The sequence below is a fragment of the Lepisma saccharinum genome, chromosome 13 (genome assembly GCF_977018435.1).
Source record: "Lepisma saccharinum chromosome 13, izLepSacc3.1, whole genome shotgun sequence".
NCBI classification, from domain to species: domain Eukaryota; kingdom Metazoa; phylum Arthropoda; class Insecta; order Zygentoma; family Lepismatidae; genus Lepisma; species Lepisma saccharinum.
In genome coordinates, this window is record NC_139241.1 from 14,937,447 (window position 1) to 14,962,665 (window position 25,219).

Genomic DNA, 25,219 nt, shown 5'->3' on the forward strand with positions numbered 1-25,219 from the left:
ATCCCTGTCGGGGTATGGTGTTCTTTATGATTGTCCCTTCATCACTCATCCTCATCATCGCAATTAGCCAAAAGTGGCAGAAGAGCAATGAAAAATAACATAATTCAATCAAGGATTCAAAATATTTAATTACTAGTGTTTAGCATATATATGCACCAGGTATTTCACAAATAATTCAGAGTTTACCAAAATTGATTGCAAGTAAAGTATTGAACTTGCGTTAATGAAACCAGTCCAGAACGAATGGGGAATGCAAACAGTTTGTGCGTGTATGTTTTGTTAAGCTGAGAGTTCACATTCCTACCACTAGGCAACACTTGCATCACTCGCAGTGTTTTGGTCTCCAAGATCATTGGATCTTACACCGTGTGACTTCTTTTTGTAGGGATTCATATAACTCAGTGGTTTCCAACTTCAAAAGGTCCGAGGGCCAAAATTATATCCAGCAGTTGATTGGTGGGCCGCATTTTGGGTGGGGGATTAAAAATTACAAAAATTGTAAGTACTGAACTGAGAAAGTAGTACTTACTTTTGCATGACCTAAATTTCTAAAATGAGGCATTAAAAACAATGCAATCACAAATCAAAATTGTATAATTACAATTTATTTCACAAAAACCTAATACTTATGGATGAATTGAAAGAAATGAAAAACACACCATACAAATAAGAATCCTTCATAGTAAGTGTTCAATGTGAAAATTGAGGCCGATCTGCATCTTTTATTAAAGTTGGAATATCCACTTCAATTTCTGTGTTTGAAAGTCTCATAAGGTGAAGCAGTGAAGAATCTACCAATCGACTTCTGAGCGGTTCTTGATGAACTTCACTGAAGAAAAAAACCCTTTCACACGTGTATGTGCTGTCGAACATCCATGTCATTCTTTGTCCAAAACTACGAAGGTTTGGAAAGCGTTCGTTTGAAAGATATTTGAAAAACTCTGGCCCCTTTTCTTGGCTAGTTTGAAGGAACACATCGCCTTGCAAATCACACAATTCAAGTTGGAGAGAAGCTTCTTGTTCTTCAATGTTATCGCCAAGAGGATTGCTTAATAGCTGGATGCTGCTTTAAGTTCTTCAAAATATTTAATCTGTAGTCAAACTAATCCATTATTTCTTTAATATTTGCACTGAATTAAAAAATGTCAAGTGTTTCTTCATCATCTGCTAGCCGCCGACAGCTTGGAAAATGGACCAGGTTATTCCTCTCCAAAGTAACGTTGAAAATCTTCAGTTTATTACGAAACCCATTTATGTTTCCCATAAAATCTGACACAAGCTGGTTTCTTTCCTGCAGTTTCAAGTTCAGTTCGTTCAGATGACCTGTTATAAACGCCAGTTGTTTAAGGAAGTCCATACTCTGAAACTGTTCCTTCAGTAAAAATAGAACGTATTTTAATAAAAATACATAAAATTAATGTATTTTGCAAACTGGCTTCGTGGGCCGCAAAAAAAGGCAATTATTGCAAGCAACTTTATATCTGTCTTTTATTCATGTTTTTCTTTTGCTGAGAATCATTTTCTTGTTTCATGTTCCAAAAATATCCACCTAGTCAAAGTCCATACCCAATGCAAGGTTCATGTCTAACGCTTTGTGTATGAAAGTTATGTAGATTCAAAGTCTTGGTTGAGTGACTTTTCGAACACCCTGTAGTTATTAATTTGTCTTTATTGTATGCGAGTTTGTGTATGTGCCAACCCAGTGACCTGAACTGAGGAGTTGCGAGTCTAGCAGTGATAGAGCAACAATCTCGTGCATCTAATTATTTTCAAATCACAATAATGCAACACTTTTTGCACGTGCTTCTCACCCCTCAATAGGATCGCCAGGCAAACTGGCTGGAAGGAGCTACTGTAGCTGGCTTTTCGCCTGCCATACCAGTTTCAGGTGGAGGTTGCCGTGAAGGAAATATTTCTGCATTTACTCCCCCCACCTCCTCACGTCAAACCCTATGGCCAGTGCGCCTCCCTGATGGCGCAGTGGTAGCGTCGTCGCCTTGTAATCAAGGGGTATCGGGTTCGATACCCGGTGGAGGCACAAGTGGTTCGGATCCCACTTTAAACTGTAGGTCCAGTCCCGCTTAGCCTTACTGTGCATAAAGTGGACTTAAAACAAATCAACAACAACAACCTATGGCCAGTGCAATGGTTGAAAGGTCGTGGTTTCAGGTACCCCAGTTTGTCACCTATACAGAGTGATAGAGGGTTGGTTTCCCCAGATTCCATTTTATTTCATCAGACAAACTTTGGGGGTGGGGGGAGTAATTCCCATATTTACACCACAAATTTTAAGCATTGTATTTATGTGTAATAGCATATGGCCTCAAGTCTTATTATTTATGAAATGAGAAAGTGAGTATTTTGTGTGCAAGGAATTACTGGAAACAGGTTCTCTTTCTCCAGTAAGGGATTCCACTTTAAACTGTAGGTCCAGTCCCGATTAGCCTTCCTGTGCATAAAGTGCACTTAAAACCATTTTTTTTTTTAAAAAATGAAATTATTTTTTTCCAGTATGGAATATAATTATAATAACTTTAAACAAACATGTTTTTCATTTTAGTAGCATTATCTTTAAAAACTGTAATCTCTTGCCTCGCAAGTACTAGAGCTGATCAATACATTTCGATAAGTCGAACAATCTGAAATATGTATATGGAGGAGTGGGGGGTTTGGTTAGTGTATTGTACTTTGTCTGTGGACAAAGTAAAGTGGAAAACTGAACAAGGGGCAAATTACACAAAACATCTTTATCAGTCTTCTCGCTGTGCTAATTTACACTTTTGCCGTTTTACATTACTCTTCTGTTTTTTGAACTTTAATTGCAACGCGACAATAAAAATGGATAACGAACAAACTCATTGCAGTGGTGAGGAAAGTCATAAACATTCATACTGTAGTCGGAATTTGAACTCGAAACCTTTCTTTCTCATGCTTCTTGTTTCCAAAGATCACTTTCTTAACCCTTAACGGGCATGGTGCCAGATTGTAACACAAAGGGCATCGCGTGCTCCCTTGTACAGCCAACTGCAAATTAAATAGGAGAAAAAAGATTTTCCCGACGGAAAATAAGTTGGCAATGCTGTGAACAACGAGGCATTCTTGATAAGGCGGTTGAGGAGCGTCAAGCAAACTTTCCTGAAAAACACAACTCCAGTATCGAAGGTCATGCTACACGTGGATTGGCAACTTTCGGGAGCATGCTGTCTTTCTACACAGTTCTCCCCAAATGCCTGTTTGAAGATGAATCTTCTGCTAGCATTTTATTTTTCAAATGTAGTTCTGATATTGTAGTCATTTTACAATTATTTTTATTTGATCTTATTTTGCTTTGCTTTTATGTTACTTTTATAATTAATCGCAACTATGAAGATTGATGATAATCAGATTAAATTGATGAAGGGACACTTAAAAGAGAAATTGCAAGACCAGGACTCGAACCTGGAATCTAGAGCGGATAGGTTGGGGAAGACCGTCAATAACTCTCGGCCATGAACTGTCTTATAACATTTGTAATTCCTCAGGAGTATTTTATGTTCTGTTCATGCTTAATGCCTGCTTTCGGACAATTAATTTATAAGTGACATTAATCCACCCTTCGTTCGGTGGTGACAAACCACGTATTGTTTGAGAGGAGGGACACATCTCGTTCATATACCCGATACAATCATGGCCTATACTTGAATTTATTGATTGAATTGCTTTATTTTACTTTGCTTCTTGTGCCACTTTTGGCTAATTTGCTAAGATGAGGATGAATGAGTGATGATATGATGAAATTGATGAATGGACACTCACAAACATTCATGCCCAGGCCAGGATTCAAACGCGGGACCCCTGGCATCGTAGTGCGATGTACTTACCACTCGGCCGGCATGTGCTAAACACTACTTTCGGAAATCATTTGGACATGGCAATTTTGTTATACAAGTTGCATTTTCTCTACTTACATTCATTATGTCCAAATTTTATCCTAATAGATAGTCTTGCAACAACACAAAATGTTTCAATTGACTCGAATTCACAATGACTTGATCTACATTTTTTAAATGCAAAATCTGGGCGATGAAAATGTGCCTCAGCACGAAATGAAAATGCAATTTTCATTAAATACACTAAAAATGCTGACCAAAGCAGACTTTATTATATATTATGAATAACACTACACACGTAATTCTCTAACAGGGTTTTCTTCGGAATAAGATTCACGAGGGCTTAATAGGATTAAGTATCTTTCACTACAAAGCAATAGCTATAAACATGAGATAAACCTGAAATGAGGGACTAGGATTCAGCATAAGAAAAGTGCAGCAGGTAAAATGAAATGCATATGTAAGGAAGAGGTGTGTAAGTGTAAGTTTCTATGTGAAAATTGACTGAGTGGTAGCACTATACACTTTTACGTCAGGGGTCCCAGGTTTGAATACCGGCCTGGTCATTGGTATTATTTTTGAATGTTCTATTTATCATATGTTCACTCATCTTCATCGTCGCGATTGCCCAAAAAATGGCAGAAAAGCGACGCTTATAACAAAAATAAAAATATATGTGAAAATTAAAAGGTGAATTAAGAGCTGATAGTAAGATATATTTTGTGAGCTATGTTCGATAGAAGTTCTGCTAAGATGTCAAACCTGTAGCATATAGCGAAGTTGTGTGATACACGTTTAATCTAAGCTCACACAAAGATAGCGACTGAGAGAGCCAGAGCAATGCAAAGCAACGAAAGCACAATCATTGAGAGAAACAATGAATTTCAAGGCTGCAAATTTCTGCAAATGTCAGAGTTTGAACTCTAAAATAATAATTCTTATGTGACGAATAGTATCATGTAAGCCAGTGGGGATTTGAGGTGCTTTGCGTATTGTTGCTTTTCAAAATCATCTTCATTGTTACCATTCTTGATAAAGGCAGCATTTTACAGTAAGTTCTTAATTAGTTTGGGTTTTTCTTTCAAGTCCATTTTATGCACAGATAGTCTAATCGGAACTGGGCCTACAGTATAAAGTGGGATTCAAGCCTTCATATGTCTCCAATGGGTATAGAACCCAGGGCCCCTTGATTGCAAGGCTTGACGTTATCGCTACGTCATCGTGAAGTAATGGATTACATCTGCATCGATTAACATATATTTATTTTAAACATATTTTGGACACTAAATAGAGTTGATTATCACCATAGACTGGAAATAAGTTTTTGTGAAAATATGAGGGATACCTATCGCTCTTCTCTTGTTACTATTCATTAGAGAATAAGAATTATTTCATTTCACTCTCACGGTCTATCGTTGCTATTGAATGATGAAACAACAATGCTTAAAGCTCAGAAGCCGACACCGAAGGTTAGATTTTTGTTATTTCATACCATTTCTCTACCAGTCTCCGTTAATTGTGATGATAAAGATTAAAGATGTGATAGGTGGAGGTGGGATGAAGACCAGGTTCTAAACCCAGCTATTCGACTTTGAAGCACGTTACGCTAACCAATTTGCCACAGGGTTGGGTTTCAGTTCATCAAATCACTCCATTTGTCAATCAAATTCCAGAGGTAGCAAATCAACATAAAATAATGAAAACAGAAAAGAAGAACATACACACTTATCATCACCCAGCAAATCCACACACAAATTTCTTCTGGCATTCCTTTTGCAGAATGGCCTTGAGGATTAAAGATCGTTCATTTCCTGGTTCGGCTCGAGACAATTCAGGTGCCTTATCAAAGCTGCCCTGAAGCACACAGGGTTTCTAACCCACTTCACCGTGACGTCTACTATTACCTTTGCCATTGTTTGTACCACCAAATTGAGTTTACAATTTCCAAAAGCTATCAAAAGATTTGCAAACTAATCAAATCACAATCACTAATCACAAAAAATCATCATCATTGGCTCTATAAATACATTTTCATGTGACTGTAAGATTAAAAAAAAAATGATTTAGTTGCTCAATTATCACAGAACATACATGCAGTTACCCAACGAAAGCAGAATCAAAAAAAAAAAAAAGAAAAAAAATGACAAAAAATTTATAATAAATTCTTTATTTCCGTAGACCCATATCCATGGGTGTGGAAAATGTCATACAATACTAAATATTACAAATGGAGTAGGATTACAATGAAAAGAACAAAATGCAAACACAAAAATACAAATAAATCATAAACAGTTATAAGTGTCACATACTAAACTTGTGAAAGAGAAAATCCAAATATAGGAGACATACAATATCAAAAGAATCTAAATGCTTCAATTTACTAATTCAGTTTAACTGTTGAAATTCATTGATATTATATAGAGGTATATCTGTTAAATACTGTTTAATTGCTTTCAGTTTCTTGTTAGTTTCTGTAATTTGTTTGATGTGTGTGGGAAGTTTGTTATGGTATTTTGTTCCTGCAACATGAGGTGATTTGTCTGAAAGTTCAAGTCTGTGTGCTTGCATGTGGAAGTTCTGTTTTTGACATGTGTTGTGCTAATGGACGGTCGAATTATTTTGTAATTTACGATGTTTTAGTACATATTCAATTACTTTATTTATAAATATATAGGGAATATATGGTCATAATTTTATTTTCTCTAAATAATTCTCTACATGAGTTTCTAATTGGTATTTTGAACATATACCGTATTGCTCTTTTCTGTAGAGTAAGCAATCTTTGAGTGTATTCCTGCGCAGCTCCTCCCCATGCTATTATGCAATATTCTAGGTATGGATATACAAGTCCATAGTATAGATTTGGGTTTATTTCAGACACATGATATTGTGTTAGGAGTTTTAGGAGATGTAAGTTTTTCTCTATTTTTTTGCATACATGGTCAATATGATATGTCCATCTTAATTTGTCATCAATAACTAAACCTAAAAATTTAACTGGATTTTCATAATTGATTTGATTATCATCTATTTGTAAGTGTTATTATCAAAATTGGGTTTATTTCCAGGATTGAAAGCCATATACATTGTTTTTTGATAGTTTACATTCAAGTTATATAAATTTAAGTGCTGAGTTATTATATTTACTGATATGTAATTTTGTCTTTCTAATTGTTCTTGTCACAATATCAAAATTACAAGGAAAAGTTCATTGATCAGAGCAATTCGTGATTAAAATTACCACCTGAGCAGTAGTGTCGCTTCCAGTATGCCTATCTTGAACATGTTCAAGATAGGCATCCCATGTATATTGTTTATACCAGTGATGTGCGGTGACGTCGACACTTGGGGTAGCAATGAGTGGCATGCCCAACGGGTCATAATCCCCCCCTTTTAGGGCCCAGTATTACTAAAAGAAGAACGTCAAATACAGGAAAAATTGCAAAGTTAGGAATGACTACAAGAAATTGTACACATAACTTCCACCCACTTTCGAAAATCAAAAACCATTTGATTTGACTACTGAGCCAGAGATGCCGGGTTTGAATCTCGGCTTGGCAATGGGTGATCTTTGTGTGTCCCTTCATCAATTTTATCGTATCGTCTTCGCGATTATCCAAATATGGCGGAAAGCGAAGTAAAATAAACCAAATCAAACAATCAATCAATGAATGATTTGATTTCATTCGCTTTTTTATACATTTGGTTAATCGTGAAGATGATACGACAAAATTAATGAAAAGACAAACACAAAGAACACCCATGTCCAGGTAGGGGTTCGAACCCGGAACTCCTGGTGTCATAGCGCGTTGTGGTAACCACTCCTCCACGGTTGGTTGATTTGACGTTTTAAGTCCATTTTATACACAGAAAGGCTAATCGGGACTAGACCTATAGTTTAATGTGGGATCCGAACCACTATATACCTCCATCAGCTACAGATCCGGGACCACTTGCACTCCCCCACGGAGGTCGGCCGACCACAAACATGTGAGGAAGGCGCTAACCATTCGGATACGTGGGTATCGGTAAAGCAAACTGCATTTTTCCTGAGTAGTAATTTTCAATTGAATTTTTGAAATACCATCTTTATATATGATTAACATTTTTTCAGAAATTTTTTATTGCTTGATTTCCCTAATTTCCCCATCTCACGATCTCATTACTGAAGGATCCAGGCTCGAGCCATGGCCTTTGCATGAGTGTTTCTTTGCAACCAATCTTCACCCGTTTAATTTAATCAACGTTCATTGTCATGGCAGATATTAGCTAAAGCGATGGAAGAGAGAAGAAAATACAAATAATTTCCTCCCAGTGCATCTGCAGGGCACTGTGAAATCAGGAGCCTAGAATTCTCTGTTTATGATTGTCCCTCATGACTTTCTAAGCTCTTAGCTACTTATTGCGATTAAATCTATACAGCTAGAAAAAGCGATGGGTAAGAAAAAACACCTTTACACAAACCTTTTTTCTACTTTCTTCAATGATATTCATTTGGCTTTTTGAGTTCTGGGATACATTTTTCATTTCTAATTTTTTCATTATTCACTGCAGGCAGAGTACAACACATAAGAACAAGAATGCACGCTCGTCACGAATTCCGGCCTGAATTGTTCTTTGTGAGGTCCCTTCATCAATTTCATCATATCTTCACTCATCCTCATTTTCGCGATAACCAAATATGGCAGAAAAGTGAAGTAAAATAAACCAACAACAGGAATTAGAACGTGCGTTCACTTGCCCAAATAAATACATCCGTATTTATGATTGTTTAGCTTATCCATTTTTTTATTGGAGGCCAAGAGATTAGTATATTTAAATAAAACACTACTAAAACGAGAGCAAGAGAGAGCGTGAGCAAATATTTGTTATTTAATCATTATATATTCCATATTTTAAAAAAGCATAAAATTTTTGTCTGCACATAAGACGTTCCAATTGCATAAATAATAAAAGTACATCCCATATTATACATACATATTGTACAACTTGTAAATGTAGTGTAAATACAGAGAACAGAAGTACTGCAGAAAAATTTCCCCTTAGTTCTTTAGAGGATTTACAAAGGAATCGAATGGAAACCAATCTCCTATGTGTTCTATAGGAGATAGACTGGAGTACCTGAAAGCACGGGCTTTCAACCATTGGAGCGGGGTAGAGGGGGCAAGAGAGGTAGAGGCAGAAGTATTCCCTTTCCCTTCGGAAACCCGTTTCAACCTGGAACTGTGAGGCGGAGAAAGAGCAGGCTAGGCCGCTGAACGCACCGAGGGACGAGAAGTGCATGGAAAAAAGTGTTCCATATGAACTGTGGCTTCAACAAAACAATAAATATTGTGATTTGAAAATAATTAGAGATTTGAGATTGATTGATCTATCTCTGCTAGACTAGCTACTCCTCAGTGCACATCACTGGTTTATACCCAAATCGAATCTGGCACCCTTTAATGGAAGGTGACACTTTTAACCACTATTCTATGGTACATGCCTGAGTCTTTTGTGGCATCGTACTGTACACATTGGAGAATGATGACGATATATAAGAAATATTATGCAAACATCTAATTTCTTAAAAGTAATTTTCTCTGTGTGTGCAAAACTAAATATATGATGGCAATAGAAATAACAAAATTCCCGCTTGCTCAAATTATTGCACTCTCATCTGTGGTACGACAGGTTCAAGGTTCGATCCCTGGTAGGAACTCCAAAATTTCTGTGATGGCCCAACATCGTGAGGACAATTGGGAAGCTACTTGAAATCAATGTGTAAGCGAATCCCACTCTCAAAAGTAGATGAGATTCGATGTGATGACCACACGTCACCGAATGGAAAAACACTTTGCAGGCTTTGTCCTTCAAAATTAATTTTACTGAATAATTGTAGTTTTCTTTAGAGGACTTAAACATGGCTTTTTTGCACAGTACAATGTTGTTTTCTTTCACCCTACTTTTATAGTTTTTCATTCAAAGGATTCCACGCCCGAAGCATGAGCATAATGTGCTACGAAACCAGAGGTCCCAGGTTCAGACCTTGGACAAGTGTGGTTTCATCATGTCCTTCGTATCGCTATTTCATTGGATCATCATTCAATCTCATCGTCGCATTTAACCCAAGAGGTATAAATGCTGTGAGTAGTGTTAACTTATCGTTTCAAAGTAGCACTTTGTAGGTATCCTCTTTTTTTATCAATTGAATATAACTTTTTGACATATTTTGGCAATTTTTTGTCAACGTTTTAGCGTTTAGCGATGTTTTAGTACAATTTTTAATGCACAACTTTTTTTTCCCACTCGCACTTGGTAGGTATATCACGATCTTACGTGATATAACTTAACCTATCCATTTTATTCGTGCTAAACTACACGAGAGCCTCTACAGTAGAGATGTAGTAGATAGTAAATGTGATTCCCACCGCAACCCTGATTTCTTGACCACACGACCGCCAAAACCTCAAAAACTCACTTTCTCTCCACGTTCCGCGCCTCATTTATTGCGCTGACGATGTTTCACAGCGTAGAAAAGCAGTGATGAGTGAAATGCACTCTCTCATCCTCTCATCCTTCAAGGATGAGTGCACCTTATCGTAATTTTCCAAGTCCGGGACCAATGTTTATATATCGTGACCTTTGTAAACCTCTCGGGAACGATGTGCCACACGCGCGCGCGTGCCTCTCATTATTTCCGTATTGTGACGCAAACAAACAAATAATAATTGTTGTTTTTTAGGATTCCTTAGGTTGTATGCTTCGTTCTGGCGCAGTCCTTTGACCTACTTTTTATTTTACGACGTTTTACGGACTAAACTAACCTACAATGAGAGAAAAGTGGACAGAAAAAAAGCTCTGGCATCACTTTTTAAGCTATTTTTTACCTCCTGCAAATTTTGCTCTTATGCTAACTCGTCGTTTGACCTACACTTTTGAAATGACTTAAGACATTTTCCTATAAGGAGGCTGTCTCCTCTTACTGTAAGGTTCCTCAGTGTAATCTACCACGACCTTGTGCTCTCAGCGTAATCTGCCACGATGTTTTTTTGTTTTTTTTAAACTCATGTGTGATCTTCTACAATGTGTGCCCTCCCCCCCTGCTACGACCTAAACGGGACACCTCTCTCCTACGATGTTTTTGAGTCCCCTGCTACGATGTTTTTCTCCTCATGATGCAAAAAAAAAAAATGATTTTGTAGCGACTGTGCCGCGTGAAGGGCACACACATGTTCAGTGAACAAATAGGAGAGTGGGGGAGAGTACAAGCAAGCGCCGCCCCCTCAATTTTTTTTTTTCAATAAATTCGATTTGTCAAGTTAGTTTTTTGATCCTAAAAAACACTCTGCAAACCTATTGGAGTGCTTTGGATGTGTTTTAGATTAAAAATTTTGTAATTGGGATTGTAGAAAAGCCATTCTTGCTTGTTGGCGATATTTTTTTAAAACTGCTCTGTGACCCTCTCGTTCTTCACGTCGTGCGCGAAAGACTTCTCGGCGACCAGGATGACGCTACACAGAGTATCCTCGGGCAACGGACTGTTGAACTCGCAGACGACCTTGATGTTGGTGCGATCGTTGACCACCACCTGCTTCTGCTTCGCCGTGGGCCACACGATGCTCGTGACGATCTGTTCGACCGAGTCAGTGGTGCGATATCCCGTGTTGAAGTATTCGCCCCACGCTTTCTTCAAGATTGTGAGTAAAAAATTTCTCTCTCGCACGTCTATGGCGGTCCTCAACCCTTTAAATTGCACCTCGTCGCTGTCGGCCAGCTGCACGACGTATTTTTTCTTGGTCAGCGCGAAAAAGTTTTTCAGCACGAATTCGACCTTCACCCGCAGTTCGGGAGTAGTGTAGTTGGTGCTATAACCAGCACGAGAAATGATGAACCCCCCCTCAGGCAGATTTGCCTACACTTAAAACTAGCTCAACATCAGCACATGAGCTTATTGCTCAAGTGTGGAACCCTGTCTAATCCAAGATTTTTGTAAAAATGCCCTCGAGAATTTCCCGTGAAATGATGAGCCCCCTCAGATTGATTTGGCTACACTTACAAAAGGCACTTCTGTGAGATTGTTGTCCATAAACTTGTCAAAAATATACCCCTCTTGATATTTTTTTTTGGATACACTTAAAACTAAGCCAAACGTATTAACACACACACACACACACACACATATTTACTTCCGGTCCACTTCCGGCTTAAGTTCAATTGGGCACCAGGCTCAACTTGTATATTTAGTATTAAGATAATGTAATTCTTCTAGAATTTACATCATAAACATAAGATTTTTCACCTATGAGAATAACACTACATATGGTGTCATCAGGGAGTGTTTCGTGGAATTCACAGATAATTTTAATGTTTGTCCTGTCATTAACCACAACTTGTTTTCTTTTTGAAGTGTTGATGACAAACATGGGTCTCTGTGCTTTGAATTCATCTGGTGTGTAATACATGTCAGTATTGCCAGTAGTGACCCTTTTGTATGCTGTAAATGCTTCATATAATTTAATAAAATCATCCTTGGACATGTTTAAATTATAATTTTCTCTAGGAAATACCTCATTTCTGCCATTTTTAAGATATATGTTCTTGATGTTGCAGCTATCAAATTTACTTGAATTTTTTTTCCTGATTATTGTGTCTTCCAGTCTGAAACAGTACCACCACAAAATCCGGCATGTCATATTGTATACTGGAGAATGAATTTGTGGCATCAAACTCATAATAGGTACCAGATGCAGGCTTCTGTACACATTGATATGTATAAAATTGTAAAGGAATTTGTGGATTTTTTAGGATATCAGCTTTGTATTTAAGAGCATAACTGGCCTCATATTCAACAACAGGCATTCTTAGCTCCATAGTCTGAATAATGCATTTGCCTTCATCAGGTAGGGTATTAGGCAGAGCTTCCCCTGTAGAGTTTAATGCACTGTACCTCATCAAAGCATTATTATCATTGGCAGCTCTTCTAAATGTGATTCTTAAACCACCCTTCCACATAATATCTTTGTAATCTGAGAAGAATCCTGGCAACAGGTGCATAGGGAACAGCACTGTGTGGCTCTTGGATATAATTTTATCACCAGCCTCAAATCCACCTATTTTGTAGTAAGAAGCCTCGGTTTTGGATAATTTTAGTGTAGCCAAAGCTGTGGAGGTAATGCCGGGATAATCTATTCTGTTTATAACAACACCATGTTTTCTGATTTCAATTTCAGAGAACAGATGTGGCACAAAATTATCTACCAATCTTATATTTGAATTTGCCGGATAATCTGTACCATCGAGCTTTACAACATCAAATTTGATGTATAGATCTGCTCTGTGGGGGTGTATAAAGCCATCCCCTACATCAAGATCAACCTCAATCTCTGTGTTGGGTTGATTTAAATTTGCAAATGTCCTCCTGTTTGGGGGGAATGATTGTAGCTCATAACTCTCAATATTTTCCATTTTTTCTTGTATGTATTTTTATTTAAATATTAATCTCTATGATAGCAGTTGTTGTGGCTCCAGCAAAATCAACTAATTCTTCTTTTTCATTAGTGACCATCAATTCAATATAATCTATTCTATTATGGCACACAGGAAAATATAATGTTGGGGATGGATTGTAGATGATGGGCTCTATAAATTCAGAGTTAGGCTTGAATGTTGCAATGATGCCAGTTTGTTTGTGAGTGCCTATGCCATTTGATTTGGTGATCATACCCTCAGCCACATTACAGTGAATATTCAGAGTCTCTATGGCTAAGAATTTGGGTATATTAATAGCAGTGTGTTTAATGGCTGGTTCAAGTTTTGTGTTGTTCTCAAATCCTAACAGCTCTCCTATAGTACCCAGATCCACTGTCTCTGTAGCAGATACAATCTCTACTCTGTGAGTGACAGAATTTTGAGTTAATACTATACCTCTGGGTAATTGAGCATTTAGAGTGGACAGATTATATTGTCCTGGAGTGATGACAATTTTTTCATCACCAACTGCAATTGTGTTGTTGTGGTGTGTAATATTGGGGATCAAGTACATGCCATAAAATGCTCTGAGAGCTATTGTTTTGGGATACACTATGTCATCATGTAATCTAAGTTTCAATATTGAATTTTGGCTGGTGAGATGGAATACCCCCATGATGTTTCAGATACCACAGGGCTTTTTGAAAATTTTCAATTGATGGTTTATTTATTTGAGACATATATCTAAGAACAGATAAACACAAATGTCCACAATTAACATCTTTGAAATTTTGAACACGGGTATTATTGTAATAAAGATTATCTGATTTTAGATATTTTACTAAATTTTCAGGTGGAACACCTCCAAATGAATCAAACACATATGCCTCATTTTTTAAATATTTAAGATAACAGATCCAGTGAGTGCCCTGATTTTTGTACTTATCCAAATTAACAATGCCACACTCTTTGTTGAGTGGTTGTTCTGGTAAAGAATCAGACATGTACACACCTCTAAAATGTTTGATGCCCAGTGGCTTGATTAAAGCTTCAATATCTTGGTTTGTAAGCGGCTCTTGTTTTTTTTAAACTTATTCATGGCTCTCTTAACACCTTTGCCTTGTTTCTCTATGGCCAGGTTATGGCGCTTCAATTCATCTAATTTTGCCCTATTCTTCTTGGCATCTATTACTGTTTTTGCTATGGCAGCTGATCCCCCAGCCAAGCTCCCAACAGCCCCGAGAGCATCTAAGATGGCAGGGATGGTAAATATAAATCCACCCACATGTGATTTTTTTCTAGATTGTTGTAATTTTTTTAATCGAGGGGTACTAAGTAATAATTTCATACCATGGCCCTTGGCAATACAAGAATTTTTTTTCTTGCGCTGTTTTTTGGTTAAAAGGCTATCAATAGTTTTAAGTGATTTAAGACCTGCATAAGGTACCTGATACATAACACCCTTGGCCTTCATCCTAGGTTTATTATATATATATATATTCACAACCCCCACCCCAGTTTTTGTTTGGTGTTCATAGCTATGGTGGTTCCCAATGCTGCTATTTTTTCACTTAAAGAAGCATCTTTGCTTACAAATCTACCAAATGCAGCCTCTTCTAATTTCTTGTCTGCAACATGTCTCTTGTCAAGATCAGAATGTGTGTTGTATGCTATGTCATGGTCTCTACAAGCAGCATCTAGGGGATTAACACCAGGATCACCTCTGTTTAATCTATGGTCCAATTTTGTGCCTGGACCACAATACTGATAGCCTGGAAGGTGTAGTTCAAATGGCAGCTTGTTTATAATGTCATTAACAAGCCCCCGACCCTCAGAAATATTCCAAAATTTAGGTGGTAGAGTATTAATAATTTTTATAAGATATCCAATCCCCTTAGTGTCATTCACTATAAAATTAGACAATTTTGTGCTTATCATGTCCATAATTCCAACCTTTTCATTGTAAAAATTGTGGTTGCCAGCATTTTCCTCCCCAGCTATCACCAATAACCTATCTGCAAGTTTCCTGACATCATCAACCCACACAAATTCTTTGGGCAGGGTGTTGTAATGTTTGATTCCACTGCCAGTCTTGATCTGTGACCATATGGGCTTGATTAAGTTTTTATATTTTGCTCCACTGCTAGACTTGACTCTTTTTTGTGTGGGATCATTGTTCTGGTATAGAGCATCTGATTTTATTAATATTTCTTTGTAATGCTCATAATCTTGATCTGTATAGCTGCCAGACCTTTTCCTAGTCATCAGTTCCCAAAATCCAGGTGTGCCGGGATATTTAACAAAAGCACCTTTTTCTCCGAGACGAGATTCTGAATAAACAATCAGATCATCTCCCATAAATGTTACTCTGAAATTGCCAATTCTATGTATGATGCTACCATCACGCTCTGTGTCAGCATATAAGCCAAAAACCTCATCTTTGTTGTCTTTAGGTGTGCTTAAATATTTTTGAGCAAGAAGACCCAATTCAATAGGATCCAGACTAGCTTCAATTCTTCTAGGACCAACAGGACTAGGTGTATGAATACTAGAAAGTGGGGTGAATGGATAATCTAATATGTTTCTTGCAGCTACAGGTACAAGCTCTGTGATCAAATTTTGATTTTGCTCTGTAACAGTTTTGATAATTTTACCTAATTCACCAATAGCATCAATAATAGGCTGTTCTGTTTGCTTGTGTTTTTCATAAATTCCTCGGTTCTCTGATTTCCATCCCTTAAATCTTTTTACAAGATAATCTCTTAATTTAAGATCATCAATGATTGGCCTTTTCATGGTTATTTATTTATGTTTCAATGTCTAGAAAATTGTTGATTTTATTTCTATATTTGCCACTATTGGGTTTTCTTGTCATATCAATTGTGACAAACCCATAACTATCCTGGTTCCAGCACCTACTGCAAATCTTAGAAAAATCATTGTAGCTCAGGTCCCCACCTACATATTCATCATGTATATGTTTGAGGTTGGTATGATCTTGATGAAACACACATATAAAATTGCTGTTGTCTCGGATCAGCTGCTTCGGTATTTTTGAAAAAGTCTGTGCAAGGTAGAAGCAATCAATGTTTTTGTGTCGGCCCTGTGTAAAGAAATTTCTAACCTTGTTTTGATTATCCAGTATAATGTCATCAAACACAACAACAGAATTATCGAGACATTCATGGAGTGGCTTAACATCTGATTCAAAAGTGGCAATATCCAGTCCATCATATAGCTTCATCAGCTGCTGATATTTTAATTGTTCCAAGCCCTTAGAGAAGACATACAAGTGCCTGTTTTTCCAGTCTAACCAGTTGGGTGCCAATAAAAAATTATCAATCATTAGTGTAGTTTTACCACAAGCCGATGGCCCAACAATAAGACACCTAATATTATCAGGCAGCAACTTGCCATTTCTCTTATTCTGCTGTTCAGGTTCTGGCAGCCTCTTTATAACATCCCAGGTGTTCATATTATCACTTTGTCTGCATCGATCCAGCTGTGTTCTGGAAGTCCTAGCCATTTGACAAATAACTTGTTGCCTTTTCTGCGGATGATTTTTTCTATGAGATATGTGCCAGGCTGTTTAGTTTTGTTGAGTTCTTCTTCATAGAACCTGCCTTTGAGAATTTCTCCTCGGTGATCCTTTATTATATATGTGTTAAGGGTCCCAGGTTTAACTTGAACCACTGTAAATAATTCAGTGCTCCAGTTTCTTGTAAAGCCTCTTTTGAATAAGTGCTTATATTTGCTGATTCTTACTTGATCACCCACCTTGTATTTGGCTTTTCTTGTTGTTGGCTGGTATCTAGGATAATAAACAGTGCTGATCAATTTTTGCTCATCAGATAAAGTTACTTCAGAGGGTTTCATGTTGATTGTGGAATGGACCGAGTTGTTATATTTTTGTAGAAGTTCTGGAAGAATATTAATCCATTTATAATTACCTTGAAGTGTAAATTGTTTATACATAAGATTTTTTATGGTTTTGTTGAATCTCTCTACAATTGAGGCCTTGAGATCACTGTAACTCGAATAATGTTGTATTGACTGGCTTTTAATAAATTGTTGAAACACTGAATTATAAAATTCTTTGCCATTATCTGTTTGCAAATAGTGCGGTGATCTTCCACTCTGATTGATGATTGTCCTGAAGGCTTCTGTAACACATTTTCCAGTCTTGGATTTGAGTGGCACAGCCCAGGCAAATTTTGAAAATGTGTCTATTACAGTGAGTAGATACTTGTAGCCCTTGTTGATTTTGTCTAAGTTTTTCAGCTGTCCACTTGCCATCTCAATCAAGTCGCTCTGCCATAAATCATCTATGCCTTTTGTGACTACTGGCAATCTCTTAAAATTATGTCTGGCTTGTCTGTGTAATTCATCAACAATAATTTGTCTAGACATAATATGTAAACAAGAATATTGCAACTATGGGGTGTTCAGCAGCTGATACTACAGGATTTTCTAAATATAATTTGTCTCCTATTTGTATATGAAATTCCAGAGAGCCATCATCTTCAACATAAGATGTTTCTAATGTATTGGGATCTGTAAAATCCTCCAACTCTACACTGGTGATTTTTGCTTTGTTATCAGCATTTGTTATTGATAAGGTAGGGTAGTGGTGTGCCTGTGGTTGAAGCCAATATTTGATCTTGATTGGTCTCAGTGTGCCCCCAACAAAAAACTGGTAATAAAATTTTGCAGGGGACAGCATATATATTTTGCCACCTGGTGTAAATGGTGAATCATATTCTTTGTTGGGAATGCTGTACAATTCAAGAATTACTGTATGTTTAGGATTCTCGATTATGCCTGTTATTTCTTTTTCTGCTGTAAGCAATCTGCTTGTTACAGATTCAAGGTGCTCATTGATGGTCCTAACAACATCATCATGGCCTGGCTTGATTTTTATGTCCACAACAAGTTTTTTGTATTGTTGCACAATTTCTTGTAGCTGCGTGGCAAAAACAGACAAAGCATTTGCTTGATTGGATTCCATGGTCCCTAGCTGTTGCTTGATATTAGCTACAATTTGCTGCAAATTTTCAACAACTGCCAATTTTGAATCAGATGTTAAACCACTCCATGAATGTCTCGATAATTCTGTTGTTGTGTTTGATGACATTATACTGGATAATCAAAACAAGGTTAGAAATTTCTTTACACAGGGCCGACACAAAAACATTGATTGCTTCTACCTTGCACAGACTTTTTCAAAAATACCGAAGCAGCTGATCCGAGACAACAGCAATTTTATATGTGTGTTTCATCAAGATCATACCAACCTCAAACATATACATGATGAATATGTAGGTGGGGACCTGAGCTACAATGATTTTTCTAAGATTTGCAGTAGGTGCTGGAACCAGGATAGTTATGGGTTTGTCACAATTGATATGACAAGAAAACCCAATAGTGGCAAATATAGAAATAAAATCAACAATTTTCTAGACATTGAAACATAAATAAATAACCATGAAAAGGCCAATCATTGATGATCTTAAATTAAGAGATTATCTTGTAAAAAGATTTAAGGGATGGAAATCAGAGAACCGAGGAATTTATGAAAAACACAAGCAAACAGAACAGCCTATTATTGATGCTATTGGTGAATTAGGTAAAATTATCAAAACTGTTACAGAGCAAAATCAAAATTTGATCACAGAGCTTGTACCTGTAGCTGCAAGAAACATATTAGATTATCCATTCACCCCACTTTCTAGTATTCATACACCTAGTCCTGTTGGTCCTAGAAGAATTGAAGCTAGTCTGGATCCTATTGAATTGGGTCTTCTTGCTCAAAAATATTTAAGCACACCTAAAGACAACAAAGATGAGGTTTTTGGCTTATATGCTGACACAGAGCGTGATGGTAGCATCATACATAGAATTGGCAATTTCAGAGTAACATTTATGGGAGATGATCTGATTGTTTATTCAGAATCTCGTCTCGGAGAAAAAGGTGCTTTTGTTAAATATCCCGGCACACCTGGATTTTGGGAACTGATGACTAGGAAAAGGTCTGGCAGCTATACAGATCAAGATTATGAGCATTACAAAGAAATATTAATAAAATCAGATGCTCTATACCAGAACAATGATCCCACACAAAAAAGAGTCAAGTCTAGCAGTGGAGCAAAATATAACAACTTAATCAAGCCCATATGGTCACAGATCAAGACTGGCAGTGGAATCAAACATTACAACACCTTGCCCAAAGAATTTGTGTGGGTTGATGATGTCAGGAAACTTGCAGATTGGTTATTGGTGATAGCTGGGGAGGAAAATGCTGGCAACCACAATTTTTACAATGAAAAGGTTGGAATTATGGACATGATAAGCACAAAATTGTCTAATTTTATAGTGAATGACACTAAGGGGATTGAATATCTTATAAAAATTATTAATACTCTACCACCTAAATTTTGGAATATTTCTGAGGGTCGGGGGCTTGTTAATGACATTATAAACAAGCTGCCATTTGAACTACACCTTCCAGGCTATCAGTATTGTGGTCCAGGCACAAAATTGGACCATAGATTAAACAGAGGTGATCCTGGTGTTAATCCCCTAGATGCTGCTTGTAGAGACCATGACATAGCATACAACACACATTCTGATCTTGACAAGAGACATGTTGCAGACAAGAAATTAGAAGAGGCTGCATTTGGTAGATTTGTAAGCAAAGATGCTTCTTTAAGTGAAAAAATAGCAGCATTTGGAACCACCATAGCTATGAACACCAAACAAAAACTGGGGTGGGGGTTGTGAATATATATATATATAATAAACCTAGGATGAAGGCCAAGGGTGTTATGTATCAGGTACCTTATGCAGGTCTTAAATCTCTTAAAACTATTGATAGCCTTTTAACCAAAAAACAGCGCAAGAAAAAAAATTCTTGTATTGCCAAGGGCCATGGTATGAAATTATTACTTAGTACCCCTCGATTAAAAAAATTACAACAATCTAGAAAAAAATCACATGTGGGTGGATTTATATTTACCATCCCTGCCATCTTAGATGCTCTCGGGGCTGTTGGGAGCTTGGCTGGGGGATCAGCTGCCATAGCAAAAACAGTAATAGATGCCAAGAAGAATAGGGCAGAATTAGATGAATTGAAGCGCCATAACCTGGCCATAGAGAAACAAGGCAAAGGTGTTAAGAGAGCCATGAATAAGTTTAAAAAAAACAAGAGCCGCTTACAAACCAAGATATTGAAGCTTTAATCAAGCCACTGGGCATCAAACATTTTAGAGGTGTGTACATGTCTGATTCTTTACCAGAACAACCACTCAACAAAGAGTGTGGCATTGTTAATTTGGATAAGTACAAAAATCAGGGCACTCACTGGATCTGTTATCTTAAATATTTAAAAAATGAGGCATATGTGTTTGATTCATTTGGAGGTGTTCCACCTGAAAATTTAGTAAAATATCTAAAATCAGATAATCTTTATTACAATAATACCCGTGTTCAAAATTTCAAAGATGTTAATTGCGGACATTTGTGTTTATCTGTTCTTAGATATATGTCTCAAATAAATAAACCATCAATTGAAAATTTTCAAAAAGCCCTGTGGTATCTGAAACATCATGGGGGTATTCCATCTCACCAGCCAAAATTCAATATTGAAACTTAGATTACATGATGACATAGTATATCCCAAAACAATAGTTCTCAGAGCATTTTTTGGCATGTACTTGATCCCCAATATTACACACCACAACAACACAATTGCAGTAGGGGATCAAAAAATTGTCATCACTCCAGGGCAATATAATCTGTCCACTTTAAATGCTCAATTACCCAGAGGTATAGTATTAACTCAAAATTCTGTCACTCATAGAGTAGAGATTGTATCTGCTACAGAAACAGTGGATCTGGGTACTATAGGAGAGCTGTTAGGATTTGAGAACAACACAAAACTTGAACCAGCCATTAAACACACTGCTATTAATATACCCAAATTCTTAGCCATAGAGACTCTGAATATTCACTGTAATGTGGCTGAGGGTATGATCACCAAATCAAATGGCATAGGCACTCACAAACAAACTGGCATCATTGCAACATTCAAGCCTAACTCTGAATTTATAGAGCCCATCATCTACAATCCATCCCCAACATTATATTTTCCTGTGTGCCATAATAGAATAGATTATATTGAATTGATGGTCACTAATGAAAAAGAAGAATTAGTTGATTTTGCTGGAGCCACAACAACTGCTATCATAGAGATTAATATTTAAATAAAAATACATACAAGAAAAAATGGAAAATATTGAGAGTTATGAGCTACAATCATTCCCCCCAAACAGGAGGACATTTGCAAATTTAAATCAACCCAACACAGAGATTGAGGTTGATCTTGATGTAGGGGATGGCTTTATACACCCCCACAGAGCAGATCTATACATCAAATTTGATGTTGTAAAGCTCGATGGTACAGATTATCCGGCAAATTCAAATATAAGATTGGTAGATAATTTTGTGCCACATCTGTTCTCTGAAATTGAGATCAGAAAGCATGGTGTTGTTATAAACAGAATAGATTATCCCGGCATTACCTCCACAGCTTTGGCTACACAAAAATTATCCAAAACCGAGGCTTCTTACTACAAAATAGGTGGATTTGAGGCTGGTGATAAAATTATATCCAAGAGCCACACAGTGCTGTTCCCTATGCGCCTGTTGCCAGGATTCTTCTCAGATTACAAAGATATTATGTGGAAGGGTGGTTTAAGAATCACATTTAGAAGAGCTGCCAATGATAATAATGCTTTGATGAGGTACAGTGCATTAAACTCTACAGGGGAAGCTCTGCCTAATACCCTACCTGATGAAGGCAAATGCATTATTCAGACTATGGAGCTAAGAATGCCAATTGTTGAATATGAGGCCAGTTATGCTCTTAAATACAAAGCTGATATCCTAAAAAATCCACAAATTCCTTTACAATTTTATACATATCAATGTGTACAGAAGCCTGCATCTGGTACCTATTATGAGTTTGATGCCACAAATTCATTCTCCAGTATACAATATGACATGCCAGATTTTGTGGTGGTACTGTTTCAGACTGGAAGACACAATAATCAAGAAAAAAATTCAAGTAAATTTGATAACTGCAACATCAAGAACATTTATCTTAAAAATGGCAGAAATGTGGTATTCCCTAGAGAAAATTATAATTTAAACATGTCCAAGGATGATTTCCTTAAATTATATGAAGCATTTACAGCATACAAAAGAGTCACTACAGGCAATACTGACATGTATTACACACCAGATGAATTCAAAGCACAGAGACCCATGTTTGTTATCAACACTTCAAAAAGAAAACAAGTTGTGGTTAATGACAGGACAAACATTAAAGTTATCTGTGAATTCCACGAAACACTCCCTGATGACACCATATGTAGTGTTATTCTCATAGGTGAAAAATCTTATGTTTATGATGTAAGAAATGAGAGAGTCACAGAGCAATTCTAGAAGAATTACATTATCTTAATACTAAATATACAAGTTGAGCCTGGTGCCCAATTGAACTTAAGCCGGAAGTGGACCGGAAGTAAATATGTGTGTGTGTGTGTGTGTGTGTTAATACGTTTGGCTTAGTTTTAAGTGTATCCAAAAAAAAATATCAAGAGGGGTATATTTTTGACAAGTTTATGAACAACAATCTCACAGAAGTGCCTTTTGTAAGTGTAGCCAAATCAATCTGAGGGGGCTCATCATTTCACGGGAAATTCTCGAGGGCATTTTTACAAAAATCTTGGATTAGACTGGGTTCCACACTTGAGCAATAAGCTCATTTGCTGATGTTGAGCTAGTTTTAAGTGTAGGCAAATCTGCCTGAGGGGGGTTCATCATTTCTCGTGCTGGTTATAGCACCAACTACACTACTTTCGGGAACCAACCGCTCGTGCAGGTGATCGATTAGGTTAGCCTGATGGCGTTTGTCCATGAGGATGAAAAGCGAATCCGTGTCCATGTACATCATGCGCGGACGCGGGTTCGATGGGAAATTTTCAACCACGTCGCGCGATTTCAATAAGATGGTTCGGGATAGAAAAGTAACGAGAGAAGCGCAAGCGGGATTCTTCGAAACGAACGAGCCCCACGTTTTCCCGTACGGCCTGCGAACGTAAAATTGGTTCACGTGAGATCGAATCTCTTCGGGTATGTCTTTCAGCTCGTACATCTGACCGTACATGCTGTTCATCATCAATTTAGCCGTGTTCTGTTTCGCATCCATTTCGAGCAGCTTGCCCGGCGGCAAGGTCTTCTTCTCGCAGTTCTTGGCTTCCTTCATTTTTTTACGCAAGGCCATGATCTTGCGAATGCACGTGGCGTTGAGCGTGTCGGGCGAGAAATACACGTGGAGATCCGCTTCCGTGCAGCCGGTTGGGGATTCGTACTGCCACGATAAACATCGACTTCCGTGACCGGCGGAACGGACGTTCCGGCGTGGAATTCGCGCCACTCCCAAAGTTCACGTTGAAAGGGGAGAGTCCGGCTGCGACCATGACGCATGAACCCCGAGAAAATTCTATATAAAATAACATACCTGGAAATTATATTCACAGTAGATTTGAATTTTGATTTTTTTGTATGCCCCCCACAAATTCTATATAAAATAAGTAGTACAGTGGCACGGGTTCACCAACCGAAAATGGGGCTCGGTGGGGCTCGCAGTGTTGCCAACCTCTTGCTTGAAAAAATCACCAAGATTTTTGTTTTTGGGTCTAACCTAACCTCAAGCAAGGAGCTGGCAACACTGCTTGAGGCTTGCCTTGCAGTGTTGCCAACATCTTACTCGAAAAAATCACCAAGGTTTTTGTTTTGGGGTCTAACCTAACCTAAAGCAAGGAGCTGGCAATACTTCTTGAGGCCTGTCTTGCAGTATTGCCAACATCTTACTCGAAAAGTCACCAAGGTTTTTTTGGTCTAATCTAACCTAAAGCAAGGAGCTGGCAATACTGCTTGAGGCTTTACAGTGCATAAAGCAATTTGCCAACCTACTGGTATTTTTGCCATAGCTTTTTACAAAAAAAAAAAAAAAAAAAAGAGAGAGAGAGGGAAAAGTTAAACAACCGACAGTGTTGCCAACACCTACCTACAGCTTTTTTTTTACTTGGCAAGGGCTTAGCCAATTTATATACTGGCGTAACATACATACACTGGGCAAAGAGAGCCGGCAACAAACACACACTACTGTAAAAGAGAGAGAGATGGATGGATGAATGGATGGCAACACAGTATGTGTGTGTGTGTGTGTATAATATGTAGCATTATTAACTAGAGTGTGTTGGCAACCCACCTGCAACTAAAAAAAATAGAGATACCAACATTGCTGTAAGATGAAAAGAGAGAGACCTAGAGCTGGCAACAGTGGTGAGCGAATATGTATTATTTCCAAGTCCCGGGCGCCAATGTATATCGGGATTTTTGTAAACCTCTCTCGCGGGAATGATGTGCTGTACATGCACACACATGTATGTACTTCTTTTTATTTCTGTATTGTGATGCAAACAAAACAAATAATAATTGTTGTTTTTTAGGATTCCTGCCCCCTATAACCTCGCCAGGGTGTGTGGTGCCCAACCAAAAAAAAAGTAAAAGGTTTTCTAACGGCATTGAGGACAGAGTTGGCAACACTGTGGGCTCTTACTGTAGCTTTTTATGAGGGGGGTCTATTGCCCTCTGTTTACATCTGGCAACACTGCCGTAGATTTTCTGACAGTGTTGTTAACCTACTGGGTTTTTCACTGTAAATTTTCATCAAAGGGCCTGAGGGGTCCATGTATTTTTTATGTCTGGCAACACTGTTGGGGGCCTAGTGTTGGCGACCTGTGAGCTCTTACTGTAGCTTTTTATGAGGGGGG